Below are 17,954 nucleotides of genomic sequence, written 5' to 3'. Positions count from 1 at the left end.
AAGCAGGATGGAAATGTATAATGGGTTGTCCTCTTGTAAGGAATTTCAACCAAAAGCAGAGACGATGCAGTTTTCTCTTTGTGAAGACAGGAGAGTCCACATTTTGCTCTGGACCCGAGGCATAGTTTCTGGTCTGGGGTGACTGAACCCCACTGATTAGCTACAAATCCGTTTGGAGAAGTTGATGGCCCCCAGGGAGCAAGCCGCTCATGACTGCTGTGCATTGGAGGTTGATACTCACCAAAGGGCTGAATCCCAACTGCGTGGCCAGGACAGTTCAGTCCACAGCTAAAGCGGGTACTTGTGTCCATTCAGGGCATTGGGCTTGGCACCCGCGACCTCAGAGGACAGCAGACTTAGGGTTCCCAAGCACACACAGGTGGCGACCCCGCAGGCGGTCCACCTTGGGTCTTGCAGAGGTGGCCGTGCAGGCCGCTGTGCTGCTGCGCGCTGGGTGTATCCAGTGCGTTCCCCACTTCTGGTATCTTGACCTCACTTTGTTGAGATGCGAGTCTGTCATAATCGAAGAGCACCTACTCCATGGACTGAGAGGCTCAGGAAAGACAAACATTTCTTCCTCCCCGCTCTGGAGGCTGGGAAGTAGGAAGTCCAAGCCCATGGCGCCCGCAGATTCAGTGTCATCCCTCGTGGACGGCACTTCCTGCCGGTCCTAATCCCTCCTGGAGACCCACTGCTTGGGACCGTCGGGTTGGGGCCTGGGTTTCAACACGAGACAGAGGTTCGTGGGGACACAGGCATTCTCACCATAGCGCCAAGCGATTGCTATTTTTGTGAATATCTAGTTGTATTTGAATGCCCCAGATCCCTTTGTCTCAGAATGTGCTCCTCAACCCCTTTATTACGTTTCCATCCCTGGAAATAAAGTTGCCGGCAGGTATATTCCTTCCTTCACACCAGGAATGTTACTGGGCACCCAGCGAGCCTGGGTGCTGCTGTGTACAGTGCTGGGCAGTGGGTGCAGAGAGGTGATGGGCACAGATGCGGGCTCAGGAAACCTCAGCGAGGGGCCACCCCTCTGAGGCTCCCTGGCGCAAAGCACCTAGGGGACTGGCATCCATGGTATGCCCTGCTGGGGGGCTGCGGGCGGGTTTGCATCCCCAGAACCCGACGCACAGGAGATGCTTAGAAGATCCCATCTCCTCCAGGGCCTCGCCCTGTCCCTGGTTCTCCCTGTCCTGGGTCAGCACCCGGTGCCCTCTGCCTTTGCCGTCTCAGCTCAGAGTACCCAGAGCACCCCACGTTGACAAGGTCTGCCCCCACCTCCCCCTCTCAGCGCGATTCCTCTCCATCCTTGCCCCAGACCAGTGGGGGATTCTCTCCCCTTCCCCGTTCCCATTTGCACCTGTTCCATCCGAGCAGTTGGGCTTAACCCCCTTGCCCCGTGAAAATTGCCCTGTGGTCTAAAGCCAGCAAGTTTCTGCTGACTGCCAAGGACACCCCTGGAACTTCCCCGAGCCCTCAGCTGCCCTGGGTGCCCTGAGGACCCCCTCCTGGACATCCTGCTGCTTTCCATGGCGTCGCCCTGAGCGCCCCCCTGGTTCTTGTCATCTCTGGCTCTTTCCTTTCTCCTCTTGACCGGTAATCATGGACAGCCCCAGGGTTCTGTGCCAGCGGCTGCCCTTCTGACTGAACAGGCCTCTGTGGGCGGCGTCTTCGGTTCTCATGGAATGAGGTGCTCACCATACCCGCTTCTCTGATTTCAGGCCACACCTGCACCCAGACCCCAGACTCAGCCATGCACATCCTGATACCTGTGCCGGGAGGCTCCTGGGCCCCTCCTCAGAAGGCCCCAGTCCCACCCTGGCTCTGCCTCCCCTACTTGCTCTGGGAGGGGTGCCATCAGCCCCCCGTCACAGCCATCGAGGGCCTGTCCCTTACGTTACCTGCCGCCGAGTGGTCACCAGATATTCCTCAGCTTGGCTTGTTGGTTCAGCCTGCTGAAGCCCATAGTGTGCCTCATCCGGAGTCCCACTGGGTCTGCCTGAGCTGGGTTTACAGTGTTAACAGCATCACCACTCGTTAGCTGTTTACCGCGTTCCAGTGCAGTGCATCCATTGTCTCATGTACTTCCCATTCTACAGCTGGCAAGACTGAGGCTAGGGAGTGTCTTAGCTCTCCTCACCACAGATGTCTCAAGTAGTTCGCTAGTCATCAGCTTGATTGAACCATTCTACAGTGGGCACACATTGCAAAACATGTTGCCTACCATAACTATGTATCGTTATAAATTTATCAATTAATAAAAAAGAGAAAGTTTTTGTAAGCCCTGGGGCCGAGTTGGAGCCAGGGCTGTGTGGCTCTAGGCCTGTGCTCCACACTGGCCCTGAGGGCTTCCGGGAGGGGATCGTTATCAGCGGTCCCCTCCCTGCTTATAGCACATCCTGGTTGTCCAGGCTCCACTTTCCTTGTGGCCTGGACCCTGCCCACCTCTCCAGTCTGTCCTGTGCCCACCTGTGCCTTAGCCGCTCTGTTGCCTTCCCCTCCAGCAGGCCCCTTCTCTGCTTCTTTCCCCTGTGGCCTCCCTGCCACCCTCCGGCTGTCCTCTCGCCCTGGCTCACCACAACCCTCACCCTTGTGGCCACATAGCCTTCCATGTGGCGGTCATCGTGGCCTCCATTTCCCAGTGCCTCGTGGTATGCAGCCCCTAGCAGGAGTTGGTATGCCGTCACGACCTTAACATGTTCTGGTGGAAATTTCCAAAATTGTCCAGACCATTTTCAGTTCCTTGAGAGAACCGATGCTAGCAGCAGTAAACAGGCTGCCTCCAGCGTGAGCCACATGGCCACGCGTCACGCTTTCACTCTGATCACTCCGGTTTATTTTTGGAATGGTGGTTTTATTTTCCTGTGGCATCTTGCACATCTCACTAAAACAGCTGGGCCTCTTAGACGTGCATCTGGGAGCCTTGGGCTGCCTGCCGTGTGCAGCTTAGCCAGGGACAAGTTAGGGACCTCGGTCAGACTTGCTTGCCCCAGCTGTTGGCCTTCTAGACGGAGCACAACTTTTGCGCACCTTTATTTCTCCCTCGGAGCTGAGAACATCTGCTGCATAGAGTCCCTGGGACAGTTCAGTGGCACAGCGCATGAAAACCTCTTAGAGCACAGTCTGCCACGTGCCCCTATTGGAAATTGCCAATAACACGGCAGCTGTTGGTGTTCAGTTCAAGCAACATGATGCTGGACAGGATCAAAGTTCTGCTCTGCCTCTAATGTCCAGCATGGAACCGTGACCTTCTTATTTTCCTTCAGTTAGAATCTTTGTAAGTGAGGGCTTTGGAGCCATGTGTTCACAGCAGGGGTTGGAGTTGGCCAAAATGGCCTCCAGCAGCAGGAAGCTACAATTCCACTTGAGGGGCTCATTTCTTGCAGGAAGTCGAGCCTTTTGTTCTTTTAAATGAGTTCCGCCTCCAACTTTGTAAGCAGCTGGTTGGCTCTCCATCGTATCACAGGGACAGGGTTCCTCAAGTGCTGTGGTCGTGGCCCTGATTTACTCGGTGTTTTTCATGTTAGAAGTGAGACTTTTCTTAAAGAGAACAGTAGAAACCCACCTGGAGATGTGTCTTTCTCAAGACCGCCAAGGAGAATTGTGATTCCCTTAATCCTGCGGTCCGAGTCGTGTTGAAGGAGTGGCATCTTCTCCGGGGGGCGTTGTCTGTGGTGAAGGTTGGCTTGTGGATGAGCCCTAGGGGACGGGGTGTGGTGTGATCAGAGCGACTGGAGCTGCCACTGGGAAGACGTGCCGTTGTGCCTTTAGTGGCACTTCGCATCAGAAGTCAGACTGTCAGTATAAATAACTGGGGAAGCTTGCTTTGGATTGAAAGCTGTGGAACAGATGTCGAGTAGGAGCTAGCCCAGAGGGAATTATGTCTAAAATTGAAAATTAGCATTTTGATTTCATTGGCAGGCGGAGACCTTTGGTTTGGATATCCTGGGCTTGCAGTTCCAAATGTTTGCTGTGTTTGCCGGCTCGCACTCCCCTCCCAGACTGATGCCCCCTTTTATTAATATCTTCCTGAAGTCAATTTCAATAAAGCTCCTAGGTACCTTGACATTGGCTCACAGTGTGCAGCCCCGAGCTGATGTGACTGTGCATGGTGGCAGGTGGAGTTGGAAGGGCTGCTGCACAGCCCCCTCCTCCTCCCTGCCACCAGGGGGAGCCCACTGAGTCCACTGTGGAGGGCCAGACTCAGCAGTTGCTCCCACTGCAGTGCCGCAGTGCCATTGAAAGCAGACACAGGATACTCTGCGTTTTGGCAGGAGAGCATCCTGGCGGGAAGGGGAGAATTCCTCTAGGTCTCTCTCACCTGGAATTCTGTTTTCACACCTGTACCCAGCCTGCAGTGGGACGACGGGGCCCAAAAACCATACTGCTTTCTTTGGTTCCACGTAGCTTAGCTGACTGCTTAAAAATGAACTTATTCAAATTGTAAGGGAAAGGGGAGGGGATCTTAACCTAAAATACAAACTGTATGAAACTTGCCACACTCCCAGAGGACAGGCTGTGGATTCTAAGCTTTAACTCCCTTTTCATTATTGGGAGCTGGCACAGTGTCAGCCGTGCCTTGGGAATTTTCTGTAAGCCTCATATTTACTGGGTCCCCCTCTTCCCCAACCACATTTTTTAAAAAAGATTTATTTATTTGAAAGGCAGAGTGATGGAGAGGGAGAGGGAGGGAGGAAGGAAGAGGGGGAGAGAGAGAGAGAGAAAGAGAGAGACCGATCTTTGATTCACTGGTTCACTCCCCAAATGGCTGAAATGGCCAGGGTTTGGCCAGACTAAGGCCAGGAACCTGACCTCCATCCGGGCCTCCCATGTGGGTGCAGAGGCCCAAGCACTGGGGCTCTCTTCTGCCTATTCCCAGGCCCATCAGCAGGGAGCAGGATTGGAAGCAGAGCAGAGGCCCGTGTTGTGGTGCAGCAGGTTAAGTCAGGGCCTGCAATGCCAGCATCCCATATGAGTGCCAGTTTGAGTCCTGGCTGCTCCACTCTGATGCAGCTCCCTGCCAATGCACCCGGGGAGGCAGCAGAAGATGGCCCAAGTGCTTGGGCCCTTGCCACTCTCATAGGAGACCCAGATGGAATTCCTGGCTCCTGTCTTTGGCTTGTCCCCGCCCCAGCACCTGTGGCAATTTGGGGAGTAAACCAGTGGGTGGGAGATCTTTCTGTCTCCACCTATGTCTGTGTCAGCTTTGCCTTTCAAATAAATAAATATTTTTTAAAAATAAATAAAGTGGATGTTGATGTCGTAGGTGGTGGCTTAAGCCCTGGCACCACAGTGTTGGCCCCCAGCCCCATTTAATCCCCCCCCATAAATGTGAATAAAAGATGCTTTTTGCCCAGCCTCACACATTGCTTTGTGCTTGGGGTGAGTTTGGTGTTGGTGATGGCAGGGGAAGTGGGAACGTGGGGATAACTGCCCTGCAGGCCAGCCTGTCCCGCCCAGACTCCTGAGGCTCCGGCTGGGCAGCTGCCTGGGTGCAGAGCCCTGGATGGGGCATTACCATAGCGGCCTTTCCCTCCTTTGCAGTCTGTCCTTGTCCTTTATTCCAGCCCAGTTTGCCAGCATGCTGACACCAAAGCTCTGTCTCATAACCACACTGACCACAGTCATCCCTGAATCTGTCCCAGGTCAGTTAAGCCCTTCCAGCCGGCCTCGCTTAGCTTCCCCCACCTGGGCTGGAGCTCGCTGTTGCTTCCTGATCAAGTCCCGTCCCCCCCCCCCCCCCCCCCCGCTGAGTGAGAGAGAAGAGAAAGGACAGATGACATCTTCTGCTCCCGACGCACAAAGCTTCAGCGCCTGTTCTCTGAATAAACTTTCTTTTTCACACCTCTGTGATTTTGTACACACACTTTCCTTTGCCAGGAACACCCGCTCGGTGAGTTGTTCCTGCTCTGTGTGAATGTCCCGAGACGAAGGGGAGGAAGAGAGAGCGAGCACGCTCCTTAGCAGCCACGGCACCGGAGGCGCATGTGTACCACCTGACACCCAGCAGGCACTCGGCCAGCAGTCCCCAAGTATTGGGCAAAGCACCCCCGTGGGTTTCTGTGCCTAGTGGAGTTCAGAATGGAAAGCCATAAAGAGCGGCTCAGATGATGGCGTTGTTACCTCTGCTGTCCTCACAGGAGCAACTCCGGAGCTCGTTTGAATGGAAGCCTCTAGCTTGCTGTGCAGTCCATCAGAGACCAAGCTAGGGCAGACCCTGCTGCAGGTGTTACTGAGGGTGTGCAGTCAGGCAGCTTCCCTCAGGGCTGTTTGAGCATCTGAAAAACTAGGGTGTTGGGTTTAGATCTCTGTTCATCTCTAACTTTCCTTACAGCCAGGTGTCCTGAGGGTCCAAAAACTGTGACCGTGTCACTTCAGAGGTGAATGTTGGTGATATGAGGAGTGATATCTAAGGGTATGCCAGATGTCTGAGCGTGTCTGTGTGGGTGTCTGGAAACATCAGAAAGCAGAGCTGGGAGAGAACACACATTTTCTGTAACATACACTTACCGTCCATCATCACTAGATGGCGCCCTTGTGTCAGCAAGCCGACTTACTTTTAAGTGACAGGACTTCTGGAGGACTTGGAGTGAAAGTACAGAATCAGTAGCTGAAACTGAGGCATGAACAAGTTGACAGAAGACAAATGCATGTTTTTCTGTCACTGTCTGCTGACTTGATTAATATTTGAGGTAAATAAAATCTGGAAATTTCTACATTGTCCTGAAGATTCGCTAATAAATATTTCTTAAATATAAGGTGTAGGATTTTTGTAAAACTTAGCTCAGTTTGCTTAATGAAAAAGTGTGCTATAGTCAGAAGTTCTCTGCTCAGATGTTTCATGTCAGTGTGAAATCAGTAAGCCTCCCACTTATTCTGTTTGTATTTTCATTTTTACTTACTTATTTGAGAGAGAGAGAAATCTATCATCTACTGCTTCACTTCCCAGATGTTCATGATGACTGGGGCTGGGCTCAGCTGAAGCCAGGAGCTGAGAACTCCAGCTGGGATTCCCCGTGTGGGTGGTAGGGATGCAAGTACTGGAGCCATCACCGGCTGCCTCTCAGAAGCCAGGTATTGAACTCAGCCACTCCAGTGTGGGGTGTGGGCGTCTTAATCGCTAGGCTGAGCACCTGCCCCAGACCTTCCACTTTTGTTCTTAGCTTCAAAATGAAGGTTAAACCAACAAAGTCAGAAACTCCGTCTAGTGACCAAATGGACTGGATTCTGTTTTACTAAAATGAAAGCTTGAGTCATCATTCAACCAAACAATGCTTTGATTTATGACTCTTTGGCAGGAGTTGACTGGCGAAATAACGTGTTAATAAGGGAGCGAGAAAGCTTGGGAATAGTTGCTTGACAGTGATGTCTTGCTTTATACTTCTGTACAGCTTTTTTGGGAGAGGATTTTTTTCTCCTAATTCATGGTTAATACCCTTCCATAATTTTTTAAAATAGATTTTGTTTTATTAGAGCAGTTTTAGGTTCACAGCAAAACTGAGAGGAACCCACAGAGATATTCCACATGTCCGCTGCCCCTACACGTGCATAGCCTCCCTAGAGACCAAAGGGTGCCTTTGTTACCATGGGTGAACCCACACTGCTGCACCACTCGTGCCAGAGGCCATAGCTACTTGAGGGTTCAGTCTTGGTGTCGGACATTCCAGCGCTTGGACAAGCGTCGCAGGACATGTACACACCATCACAGGGTCATCGGAATGGCTTCATTGTCCTGAAAATCCTCTGTGCTCTGCCGTTCACCCCCGCGGTCCCTGGGAAACACTGACCTCCTCACTGTCCCCATAGCCGGCCTTTTCCGACTGGCACCTCTCACTCAGTGACCGGCATGTAAGGCCCCTCCATGTCTTTCTAGCGCGGAATAATGTCCCGTTGTCTGGATGTTCCACCAATTACCATGCACTACTGAAGCCCTCTTGCATTTACTTCCCAGTTCCGGCAATTAGGGATGCAGCTGCTAGGAACGTTGCTAGGGACATTTGTGTGGACATGCTTTCAACTCTTCTGAATAAATACCCAAGGACTAAGAATGTAGTTAGTTTTGTAAGAAACCACCAGCCTTTCTAAGTGACTCTGCCCTTTCGTGTTCCCTCGGCTGTCTGTGTGTCTTTTTTTTTTTTTTTTTTTTTTGACAGGCAGAGTGGACAGTGAGAGGGAGACAGAGAGAAAGGTCTTCCTTTTTGCCGTTGGTTCACCCTCCAATGGCCGCCGCGGTAGGCGCGCTGCGGCTGGCGCACCGCGCCGATCCGATGGCAGGAGCCAGGTGCTTCTCCTGGTCTCCCATGGGGTGCAGGGCCCAAGCACTTGGGCCATCCTCCACTGCACTCCCTGGCCACAGCAGAGAGCTGGCCTGGAAGAGGGGCAACCGGGACAGGTTCGGTGCCCCGACCGGGACTAGAACCCGGTGTGCCGGCGCCGCAAGGCGGAGGATTAGCCTAGTGAGCCGCGGCGCCGGCCTTTTTTTTTTTTTTTTTTTTTTTTTTTTTTTAATATTTATTTATTTGAAAGAGTTAGAGAGGTAGAGACAGAGAGAAGTCTTCCATCTGCTGATTGACTCCCCAAATGGCCACAACGGCCAGAGCTGAGCCAATCTGAAGCCAGGAACCAGGAGCTTATTCCGGGTCTCCCACATGGGTTTAGGGGCCCAAGCGCTTGGGACATCTTCTGCTGTTTTCCCAGGCACATTAGCAGAGACTTGGATGGGAAGTGAAGCAGTCAGGACTCAAACCAGCGCCTGTATGGAAGCCAACACTGCAGGCCAGGGCTTTAACCCGCTGCGCCGCAGCACCATCCCCTGTGTGTCTTTTTTAGTGAGGTGTCTTTTAAGGTCTTGAGTCCATCATTAGATGCCTTCTACTACCAAGGCTGGGCCAGGTGAAAGTCAGAGGTCAGGAACTCCATCTGGGTCTCCCATGTGGCAGGGGCCCAAGTATGTGAGCCGTCTTCTGCTGCCTTCCTAGGCGCATTGGCAGGGAGCTGGGTTGGAAGCAGAGAAGCAGGACCTGGAACGGGCACTCCAGTATGGGACGCCGGCGAGCGGTGGCTTATCCCACCGCACCACAGTGCTGTCCCCTGCCCGTTCCTAATCAGGCTGTTTGTTTTCTTATTGTTGAGATTTCAGAATTCTTGGCATATCTGAAGGAACAACACGCTTATTTTTTTTGTCAGATATGTCTTTTACAAATATTTTCTCACACACGGAGGCTTGTCTTTTTATTTTCTTGATGGTATCTTTTGCAGAGCAGAAATTTTTTTCTTTTAATGAAATCCACCTTGTCAATTATTCGACTTTAGCCATTCTGATAGTTGTGCAGTGGGAAAACTTTCACTTCTGTTGCGTAAATCTCATTGCTTATTTGCAGTCTGTATATTTATTTTTGAGAAGGTGTCTGTTTAGATCTTGTGCCCATTTTTAAATTGGGTTGCTTGTTTACTTCTTGACATTCAAGAGTTCTTTCTGTTGGATACAAATCCTTTACCAGATAAATGTTTAGCAAATGTTTTTTCCCATTCTGTAGCCTGCTTTCTCCTTCTCTTCATAGTGTCTTTTATAAAACATAAGTTTTTAACTTTAATAAAGTATAACTTACACAAGTTTTTTCTTTCATGGATTATATTTTTGGTCCTGCAAATTCATTACCAAACATAGTTTTTTTTCCTATGCTGTCTTCTAGAAGCTTTATAGTTTTGCTGTTTGCAGATATGTCTGTAATCCATTTTGAGTTAATTTTTGCAAAAGATGCCAGGTCTTTGTCTGGGTTCATTTCTTTTTTAAAATTTATTTGAAAGGCATCGTGTCAGAGAGAGAGATCTTCATCTGCTGGTTCACTCCCCAAATGGCAGCAATAGCCAGGCCAAAGCCAGGACACCAGAACTCCATCCAGGTATCCCACAGAGGTGGCAGGAGCCCAAGCACTTGAGCCATTTTCCATTGCTTTCCCAGGCACATTAGCAGAGAGCTGGATCAGAAGCTGAGCAGCCAGGACTCCAGCCTGTACTCTGATATGGAATGCCGGCATCATAAGCAGTGGCTTAACCTGCTACTCCACAACACCAGCCCCAGGTTCATTTTTTTTACATACAGTCATTTATTTGTCCCAGCATCATCTGTTGAAAAAACCGTCCTTTCTCCTTTGAATCACCTTTGTGCCTTTGTCAAAAGTCAGTTGTATGGATCTGTTTCTGGGCTGTCCTGTCTGTTTATCTGCGTGTCTGGCGGGATTTTAAATCTTAAAATCCAATAGTAAAAATTTTCCAATTTTGTTCTTTGATTTGGTATTGTTGAGGTCTATTGCCTTTCAGTATAATCTTTTTTTTTTTTTTTAAGATTTATTTATTTGAAAGTCAGAGTTACACAGAGAGAAGGAGAGGCAGAGAGCAAGAGAGGCCTTCCATCCGTTGGTTCACTCCCCAATTGGCTGCAATGGCCAGAGCTGTGCCAATCCAAAGCCAGGAGCCAGGAGCTTCTTCCAAGTCTCCCACGTGGGTACAGGAGCCCAAGGACTTGGGCCATCTTTTCCATCTTCTACTGCTTTCCCAGGCCATAGCAGAGAGCCAGATCAGAAGTGGAACAGCCGGGACTTGAACCGGTGCCCACATGGGATACACCAGCATTGCAGGTGGTGGCTTTACCCACTATGCCACAGCACAGGCCTCTCTGATTAATCTTTAGAATGAGTTTCTTAACATCTGCATAGTAGCTTCTTGAGATTTTGATTGGGATTCTCTTGATGCTATAGATCAAGTTGGGAAAAACTTACATAACAATAACATTGAGTCTTTCAGTCCAGAGACTTGGAATATCTTTTCATTTACATCAGTCTTCTTGATTTTGTTCATCATTATTTTCATAATTTTCCACATACAAACTGTGTACTTTTGTTACATTTATGGCTCAGTATTTTTTTAAGAAAAAATTTATTTATTTATTTATTTGAAAGGCAGAGTTACAGAGGCAGAGAGAGCGAGAGAGAGAGAGAGAGAGAGAGGTCTTCCATCTACTGGTTCACTCCCCAGATGGCAGCATCAGCTAGAACTGTGCTGATCCAAAGCCAGGAGCCAGGAGCTTCTTCCAGGTCTTCCATGGCAGGTGCAGGGGCTCAAGTACTTGGGCCATCTTCTACTACTTTCCCAGGCAACAGCAGAGAGCTAGATCAGAAGTGGAACAGCTGGGACTCAAACCAGCGCCCATATGGGATGCCGGCACTGCAGGCAGTGGCTTTACCCACTACACCACAGCGCTGTTCCCTCAGTATATATATATAGGGGCCAGCACTGTGGCATAGTATGTTAAACCTCCACTTGTGGTGCGGTCATCCCATATGGGCTCCAGTTCAAGTCCTGGCTGCTCCACTTTCCATCTAGCTCCCTGCTCTGGCCTGGGAAAGCAGTAGAAGACGGCCCAAGTCCTTGGGCCCCTGTACCTTCATGGAGACCTGGAAGAAACTCCTGGCTCCTGGCTTTGGATCAGCCCAGCTCTGGCCATTGTGGCCATTTGGGGAGTGAACCAGTGGCTGGAAGACCTTTCTCTCTGTTTCTTCCTCTCTCTGTCTGTAACTCTACTTCTCAAATAAATAAGTAATAAATAAATAAATAAAATATATATCTGTATATATTTTACTTTCAAATTCTGTTCCTTCACTTTTGCACCTTGATAGTAAACTGTGTATTCCTTCCAAATTGGTTGGGGAGAAAAACTAAACTGAGAAAAACAACTGACTTTTTAAAATTTATTTGAGACCCAGAGAAAGAGGGAGAGAGAGCTCATGCCCATCTGCTGATTCACTCCACAAACACCTGCAGTGGCCCTGGGCCGGAGGCCAAAGCCAGGAGCTAGGATTCAATCCCGGTCTTCCATGTGGATGGCAGGAACGCAAACACTCGCACCATGTTGAGTGCCCGTGAACAGGAAAGTGGAGTTGGGAGCAGAGCCCGGTTTTGAACATGGGGCGTGGGCATTTTCACCCGCGTCTTACCTGCGGGCCACATGCCCGCCCCTCCTTGACCTTGACCCTTATAGGTTGACCTGGTATCACCTGACCTTGCTGTGCTTGTTTGTCCTGCAGGTTGTGTGTGTGTGCGTGGATTTGTGGGTTTTCTATATAGATAATCATCTTTGAATAGTGACAGTTTCACATCTTCCTTTCCATCTTTGTACCTTTTGTTTCTTTTTCTCATCTAATTGCACTAGCTAAGACTTCTAGTTCACTGTGTCCCTTTGGAATTTTTTTTCCACTGTGTTCTTTACTCAATAAGATAAAAGCTTTTCCCAGTTCAGTCTTATGTCCTAACCAGTTTTGTGGGAATACACACTTCCTACTTCAGTTTTACTATCAGGATGTAAAATTCAGTATGTGTTCTCTTTTAAAAATGTCTTCTATATCCTTACTTAATTTTGGTCTGCTTGACTTGTCTGACACTGAGATTAGGAATAAGTCTCCAGGTTTAAAAGTGTTTCAAATTTTCCTTGCATCTTGTTTGGTGTTGCTTTAGCAAAAGTGGTTTCTGTGTTATTTGGGACTTAGGTATTTGTAACTGTTAAATCTTTATTGTAAAATGTAACTGACTTAGCATTCAAGAATATCTTTTTTAAATTTTTGTCAGATTTAATGCTGTTTTTGTTTAAATTCTACTTTGTCTGATATCTGGGTATGAAACTTTGTTTTATTCCCACTTGCCGATACACCTTTGTCCATTCTTGTTCCCCTTTTGAATCATTTTTGTCTTAGCACAGTCGTGTCTGGTTTTGTCAGCCAATTGAAAATTTCTGTTTTAATAAATGAGTTAAACGCATTCAGTTATTGCTATGATAGGTATGTTTGGTCTTACTCTGTTGACACTTACGTTATAATTGCAATATATACTCTGTTATATTTGCTGTTTACCTACTTGATATGTTTTCATTTCTTTTTTTTTTTTTTTTTTGCGTATGTAGGTGTTCATTTTTGTGTTGGTTTTGGTATTTTATTTTTATTTTTATTTTTTTAAATTGACAGAGTTAGACATTGAGAGACAGAGAGAAAGGTCTTCCTTCCATTGGTTCACCCCCAAATAGCCGCTACGGCCAGAGCTACACCGATCCGAAGGCAGGAGCCAGGTGCTTCTCCTGGTCTCCCATGCGGGTGCAGGGCCCAAGCACTTGGGCCATCCTCCACTGCCTTCCCGGGCCACAGCAGAGAGCTGGACTGGAAGAGGAGCAACCGGGACTAGAACCCCGGTGCCCATATGGGATGCCAGCGCCACAGGTGGAAGATTAACCAAGTGAGCCACGGCGCCGGCCCCTGTTTTGGTATTTAGAAGGATTTTTTGTCATGTTGTTCTAATGGTTACCTGTGTACTTACACTCTTTTTAATTCCTTTAGTCCTCTCTTTTCTGTTTGTCCATTTTTAAAAAAGATTTATTTATTTATTTGAAAGCCAGAGTTACGCAGAGAGAGAAGGAGAGGCAGAGAGAGAGAGAGAAGTCTTCTATCCACTGATTCACTCACTCCCCAGTTGACTGCAAAGGCCGGAGCTGCGCCGAAGCCAGGAGCCAGGAGCCTCTTCCGGGTCTCCCATGTGGGTGCAGGGGCCCAAGGACTTGGGCCATCTTCTGCTGCTTTCCCAGGCCATAGCAGAGAGCTGAATTGGAAGTGGAGCAGCCGGGACTCGAATCGGCGCCCATATGGGATGCCAGCACTGCAGGCAGCAGCTTTTCCCGCTACACCACAGCATTGGCCCCTGTTTGTTGATTTTTAAAGGAGTCTTTTGGCTCTCACCTGTTGCTTATACAAAAATCAGTGGGTTTATTCTTATATATTATTCTTCCTCCCTGTCCCAACTTTCATTCCAGTCTTAAGCCCACTCTTGAATATATTAAATGTTCTGCATCAGTCCTTGAGCCCGAATTTCCTGTCCCCTTTTAGCTGAATGAAGGTCACGCTCTGCCGGCATCCAGAGCTGTGAGAGGTCAGAGACCTGACTCTCCTTGTGGGCTGATGACTCGGCTCCATGCTGGGTGCTGGCAGAAGGTGCAGGCCTCCTGGATCAGAGACTTTATAAATGACTTTATACTGATGGCAAAAGCAGTAGCCACACTCCTGTTCTCCGCTTAGCTCCCCATGTCCCACATGTCCCATGGGTACAGCACAGGTGGGCTAGATGGATGTCTGAACTTGGTGGTCTGTGTTTTGGGAGAACACAGAAGCGTTATAGTAAGTGGAAGCTCTTTGTTTGGGCACAGATGCTACCTTATCCCTCCAGCCTACTCCCTGAAACCATAACTCTCAGGAAAGATCTGAGGAAAGTGTGGCGAGGCCCTTGCCTGCTGGCACACGAGCTGGACCGTGCAGGGGCTGCTCAGGGCCCGTGGCAGATCGCCCCTCCCAGAAGTAGGTTTGCAAGAGGGCTGCAGGCATAGCACTCCTTGAAGCCACACATCTTGAAGGCTTTTTTGTTCTTTCTTGCTCTCTCTGTGTAACTCTGACTTTCAAATAAATACAAAAGACTTTGGTATCTGAAGGACTGATTTGCTAGAGAATCCTAGTTCACTGTTTCTTCCCTTGGATTTCTTGAAAATGCTGCTGCGTAATTGCCTTGCTTGGATGTTTCTCTTGGGAAGTCTGATGCCAACCTAATTATCTTGCCCTTCGGAGGTATTTGGCCTTTATGTCAGGCAATCCGGAGGTGTTTTTTAATATTTAAAGTCTAATAGTTTTATTAGGCTGTGTCTCAGACTGGCCCAGTACATGGCAGACTCTTTCAGAGTGCAGATTTAGGTCTTGTTTCTTTTTTGGGAAGTGTTATTGAATTATAGTTTCAAGTTTTCTTTTTCAAGTTTTTTGTTTGTTTACTTTTATTTCTTTAAGAGGCAGAACAGAAGGAGAGAGGAGACCAAGAGAGAGAGCTAGAGAGAGATCTTCCATCCAGTAATTCATTCTGCAGATATCCATAACAGCTGGGGCTGAGTGAGGACAGCCAGATCCCAGAACTCCAGGCAGCTCTCCCACGACCCTGCTGCCTCACAGGGTGCACATTATCAGGGAGCTGGATTTTAACCAGGCACTATGACATGGAATGCAGGCGTCCCAAGCTGCATCATGACTGCTTTATTTGTTTGAAAGGGGGGAGAGAGAGAGAGAGAGAGAAAGAAAGGGCTCTTCCATCCACTGGTTTACTCCCCAAATGGCTGCAATGGCCTTGGCTGGGCCAGGTGGAAGCCAGGAGCCAGGAGCTTCCTCTGGGTTCCCTACATGGGGGGCAGGGGTGCAAGCACTTGGGTCATCCTCCACTGCTTTTATTAGTATTAACAGGGAGCTGGATTGGAAGTGGAGCAGCCAGGAGACAAACCAGCGCCCACATGGGATGCTGTCGTTGGAGTGGTGGTTTAATCCACTACACAGCAGCACCAGCCCCTGCCCCAATAGTTTTAAAGTTGTCTGTTTCATTATTCTATCTTTCAAGGACTCCAAATAAATAAATAAATATTTGGGGGAGGTGGGATGGTCTTTGTCTGCCTTCTCTTTTAACTACTTTCTCTCTGATCTCTTTTACTTCTTTGTCCCATTTATATTTGCTTGGTTATTTTGCCTCTATTTTTGATGTCCTTTTATTCAACTTTCATTTGAATTTAGTCTTCTTTTCAGATATTATTTTGTCTTTTTTAAAATATTTATTCATTTTGAAAGGCAGAGTGAGAGAGAAAGGGAGAGACAGAGACAGAGAGAGAGAATCTTGTGTATGCTGGTTCACTCTCCAAATGATTGCAACAGCCAGGTTTGGGCCAGGCCAAACCCAGGAGCCAGGAACTCCTTCCTGGTCCCCTTGGACCGTCTTCCACGGACTTTCCAGGCACATTAGCAGGAAACTGGATCAAAAGTGGAGTAGCAGGGACTCAAACTGGCACTCTGATATGGGATGCTGGCGTTATAAGTGGTGGCTTAACCTGCTCCACCACATTTTTAAAAATTAATTTTCTTTTAATGTGAAAGGCAGAGAAATGGAGGTCTTTCAACCACTGGTTCACTTCCCCACTCTCTGTAACAGCCAGGGCTGGGCTGAAGTGGAGCCAGGAGCAGAGCTCGAATTCATTTCCTGTCTCCCATGTGAGTGGCAGGGACCCAGGTACTTGAACCAGCACCTGCTGCCTCTCAGGCGCACGTCGTCAGCAGGAAGCTGGATTGGAAGTGAAGCCATGACTTGACGCCAAGGACTCTGATACAAGATGCGCACATCTTAACTCCTGTGCCAAATGCTTGCCCCTTTCTTAGGTTTCTTTATTTAGCTCAATCGACTTTTACTTCACTTCTTCCTGCTTTTTGTCCATTTCTAGTCTCAGTTGTTGAACTTCTAACTAAAAATATATTTTAGGTGCCATTGTTGTCATGCAGTGGGTTAGGCTGCCACCTGCAATGCTGACATCCCATATCGGAGCCCTGATTCAAGTTACAGCTACTCTGTGCTTCTCGTTCCGCTCTCTGCTAATGCCTGTGAGAAAGCAGTGGAGGATGGCCCAAGTACGCAAGCATTTGGCACAGGAGTTAAGATGTCTGCCACCATGTGAGAGCCCCAAGGGAGTTCCTGCCATTAGCGTAGCCCAACCCTGGCCATTTCAACCATCTGGAAATGAACCAGAGGATGAAAGATTTCTGTCTGTCTCTCCCTGTCACTCTGCCTTTCAAACAAATAAAATGAAATAAATTTAAATATATAATATATATATATACTCATATCCCAAATGCCCATCTAAAGATATTTAGCTCAGTTTGGAATGTTGTGTTAAGGTTTCCTTTGTGATTATTATTGGGGGACATTTTCATTAGTAAAGATTTTTTATTTATTTATTTGAAAGGCAGATTGACATACAGGGGTGGGGGGAAGAGAGAAAGAAAGAGAGAAATCTTCTATCTGCTGGTTGACTCCCAAGATGCATACAACAGCCAGGGCTGGCCAGGCCTAAGCCAGGAGTTAGGAACTACATCCAGGCCTCCTATGTAGGTGGCAGAACCCAAGTACTTGGGACATTATCTAGTGCCTCCCAGGTCCATGAAGAGGAAGCCAGACACGTACCACCGAGTAGCTGGGACAAGAACCAATGGAGGATGCAGGCATCCGGAGCAACAGCTTCACACACTGTGCCACCTGCTCGCCCCTGCAGAGTGTTAGGATGCGCTTGATTCTGGTGATAGCTTTGTGCAATTGTAAATTGCTTTCCTTTGTTCATTTTGTGGACTGGGTTGGAAGTTTGGGTTGGTTTACAAGATTGCTAGTTGTAAAATGCTCCTATCTGAGAATGTGGTGAGGTGCCTCTTCAGGGGCTGGCTCCTTGCGGTCAGTGGAGGGGAGAGTTGTGTGTCGGCATTGTTTAGGCTCCTTTGTGATTCAGGACTCTACATGTCCTTCTCCACCATCTGTCGCTAGAGGGCACCCTTCGCTTCCTTTTGATCCACTTTTTCCCCAGATGCCAGCCCCTGGAGTTGCACAGAGTTGCTTCTCTATGGTCAGTGCTCAGCTGTATAGTATTTTTCTAGTTAGACTGTCTTTTTTTTTTTTTTTTTTTTTTTTTTTGACAGGCAGAGTTAGTGAGAGAGAGAGAAAGATCTTCCTTTTTCCATTGGTTCACCCCCCAAATGGCCGCTCCGAAGCCAGGAGCCAGGTGCTTCTCCTGGTCTCCCATGGGGTGCAGGGCCCAAGCACTTGGGCCATCCTCCACTGCACTCCCGGGCCACAGCAGAGAGCTGGCCTGGAAGAGGGGCAACCGGGACAGAATCCGGCACCCCAAACGGGACTAGAATCTATTGTGCTGGCGCAGGCGTAGGATTAGCCTATTGAGCCTCGGGCCAGCCCTTAGACTGTCTTTTTAAGGGGTGATTTTTATTCAAATTTAGGTACTTTTCTCTCTTTCCAAATTTTCCTCTTGCCATAATATTGGGGTGGGGAACTCTGACCCTATGGGC

The 17,954-nt window shown here is 48.7% G+C and overlaps 1 protein-coding gene across 1 annotated transcript in view; it reads left to right on the top strand.

Moving 5' to 3' along the window:
* The window catches only part of HACD2 (3-hydroxyacyl-CoA dehydratase 2), a 105,372-nt gene that overhangs the window by 20,224 nt on the left and 67,194 nt on the right, over positions 1-17,954 (top strand). The gene's annotated exons all lie outside the window — the stretch shown is intronic.

This window comes from Lepus europaeus, chromosome 2, assembly GCF_033115175.1.
Source record: "Lepus europaeus isolate LE1 chromosome 2, mLepTim1.pri, whole genome shotgun sequence".
NCBI classification, from domain to species: Eukaryota; Metazoa; Chordata; class Mammalia; order Lagomorpha; family Leporidae; genus Lepus; species Lepus europaeus.
The sequence above is the reverse complement of the archived record's forward strand: the minus strand, read 5'-3'. Positions and strand labels throughout refer to the sequence as shown.